Source organism: Vipera berus (genome assembly GCF_964194415.1).
Source record: "Vipera berus genome assembly, chromosome: 10".
Classification (NCBI taxonomy): domain Eukaryota; kingdom Metazoa; phylum Chordata; class Lepidosauria; order Squamata; family Viperidae; genus Vipera; species Vipera berus.
The window spans coordinates 22,583,773-22,586,721 of record NC_138213.1 but is presented as its reverse complement, the minus strand read 5'-3'; positions in this window follow the sequence as shown (position 1 = coordinate 22,586,721).

Genomic DNA, 2,949 nt, shown 5'->3' with positions numbered 1-2,949 from the left:
CCCTCCCCATGGGTGCGCGTCGCCTCTGAGGAGGCCCTCTGCTTCCCGGGACTGATGAGAGGGTAGTGAATCTGCAGCACTGCCACGGAGCAAGGTCTCCTGGCTGGGCTGGGCTCTCCCAGCCCCCTTGGCCCACAGTGATTACCCCTGGGTAGCCCAGGTAATGCCCAGTCAGTGCAGCAGCATCTCCCCTTGTGTGGCATCTGTCAGACATGGAGCTGCAGTGTCACTGCACGTTTTTTTTTGTTCGTCAGAAAAGTTCATTTCTAACTGTACATTTTCCCCTGCTCTCTGCACCTGTTGTGATAACTTATCTGGTAACCATAGTGAATCCCATATGACTAGCTATGTTATGGTTTCAGTCTGTTTAGTGCGCATGTCTAGAGAAAGTTCTGGGTTGTTATCTGTATTGTTTTTTTCACTTTGCTGTTACTGACTATTACGTTAGGATGTAGCCCAGCTAGCTCTGTATAATATATATTTAGTTTTTATATTTTTGTAAGTAAAAGGTATTTAGTAAGATTATGCGTCTTGTTTTTCTTGCCTTCCTGCAAGTGTATCATGCATTCTCTGAAGCACGGTCCGTCGCCCTCTACAAAGGTGATTTTTACCTTGACATTTTGGTATCGAGGATGGTTTGATTTATGTTTTTGGAGATGCATGTTTCTGCGGCTGTTATCAGTTAGTTAGTGCTAGTGAGGCAGCGGTGATTAACTGCTGAAACATGTCAGGAAGGAAGCCACGGCTGAAAAGGAGTCTTTCTGTGGGCCAGCTCCCTTCGACTTTAAAAACTCCGATAGCTTCGGCCACACGCCTTGGAGAAGACGCACCTGCTCCTGTCTACGATGCAAGGTCAGTCACTCCTTTTTCTACTTTTCCAAGCTCCCTGGCAGCTGCTTTTGGAAATGTTCACACTCCAGGGGCTCAAGATGAATTTCAAAGGCTTGGAGTGAAACCTAAAGTTCAGCCGAAGAAAATTCCTTCTGCTCTTTCAAGCCTCAAGCAAACTATGCGAGATAGGGCTATGCAAGGCTACTGTGAACAAATTGGGGTTTTTGAAAGGCGTTTGCAGCAGGCAAAGAAATATGTGTCAATGGTTCAGCAATATGAGAGGAATTATGAGCATGAACCGGCCATATTGCCACACCCACAAGGAGAAGCCATATTGCCTCCTTCTTCCCCAAAGCCTAAGTCACGCCCATCATTGAGTGTCATGCAAGACGATTGGGAACCGGAGGCTCCTATGTCACATGATTATGGGCTGTCCCAAAGGACATACAGAGCCACAGTGATGCCTGAAGCAAATGTTATAGCACCATCTACTGGTGAAGCTGCATTAAGACATAAATTGGAGCTCTCACTCTCGCAATTGTCTATGGAGGAGTCTTTGCTCAGAGATACAAGATTTCTGCCGTTATCTGAGGCTCCAGTCCCTGATGGTGCTAGGATTCCTGTTAATATTGCTTCTATGCAAGCCCCTCTACCTGGCAGAGCACAGCCATATTTAACCCACATGCAATTGCCACCGGGTTCTTATATGCGAAGGCCAGTGTCATCTGCAGATTATGCTAATGCACCAGCCCCAGCGCCAGCGCCTCCTGCTGGCCAGGGTGGAATAGCAGCTCAAAGACAGGCACAGCCAGCACCAAGACTACCGGCAGCTTCAATGCAACTGCCGCATGTCCAGGCACAGGCACAGACGCCACTGGTGCCCCCTGCAGGTTATGGTCGGATTGCACAACCTGCACAGCCAGTACCTCAATTGTATATTCCTCATCAAACACCGTCCATTGTACCACTGGCTGGTGATTCAAAATTAAAGAAGTCAGGACAGAATTACAGGGCATGGGTCAGTGAGGTTGGACTTTTGCTACGCAGAGAAGGTACTCACATGATGGTGTTTAATCCTCCTGCCCAGCCATGGACTCCTGACATATGGGACTTGGATAATAGAGCATGCACAACATTATTGATGTCAATGGACATTGAATTGCAGCTCACGTTTTCACAAGATGCAACTGCCCAACAAATTTGGACTCAGTTAGAGGCATGTTATCGGCCTACATCAATTGAGTCTACATGTTTGCTTTTGTCTGAGTTCCATGGTTCCAGATTAAAACCTGGTGAACATATTGGAGCACATTTGACTACAATGAAAGGTATTAGAAAAGAACTGGGCGAAAAAGGCTATCCTATTGATGATTTTCAAATGATCAGCATTATCATCAATTCTTTGAATCATGAGTGGAAAGATGCTATTTCCAAGATTAATCAAGTGCCTATTGCTCAACGCACAGTGGATCATGTATGCAGAATTTTAGCCGAAGAAGAGGCACTTATGCAAGCTGCACCACATTTAAGGGAACCACCTGCATCAAGAGCTTCAGCGAGGCGTGCCTTCCGTGGAAGGACTTACGTTCCAAGAATGCCAAGATGCTACATCTGCAATCGTGTGGGACATGCCACCCGGGATTGTCCCCAACGAGTTCCAGCGCCCGTCACGTACCAGCCCAGAGGAACAGATTCCAGAGGAGGCAGAGGTAGAGGCGGACGACAAAGTCGTGGTCGTGGTTCCAGGCGTGATTCACAAGCTCCACTTGTCACATTGGTTGTGACCAACGATCCACAGCCTCAACCAGAGTACGACAGACGACTTCTTTGGACTTTGGACAGTGGAGCAGCATTACATGTTACCTACAGAAAAGAGCTTTACACAGAGATGCACGAGCCTGAACCTGAACTTCGTGAACTTTACTCTTTTTCCAATCATCCTGTTCAGGTCATGGGAAAAGGAACTGTTTATATTGAAGAGCTCGGTGCTCTCATTCCAAATGTTTACTATGTTCCGTCTGCCAGTAGTAATTTGCTTAGTCAGAGTCATTTGTCTAGGTTTTCTCATTTTCAGGTCCACCATCTTGAAAAAGCAAGTTATATAGTCAAAGACGGAGA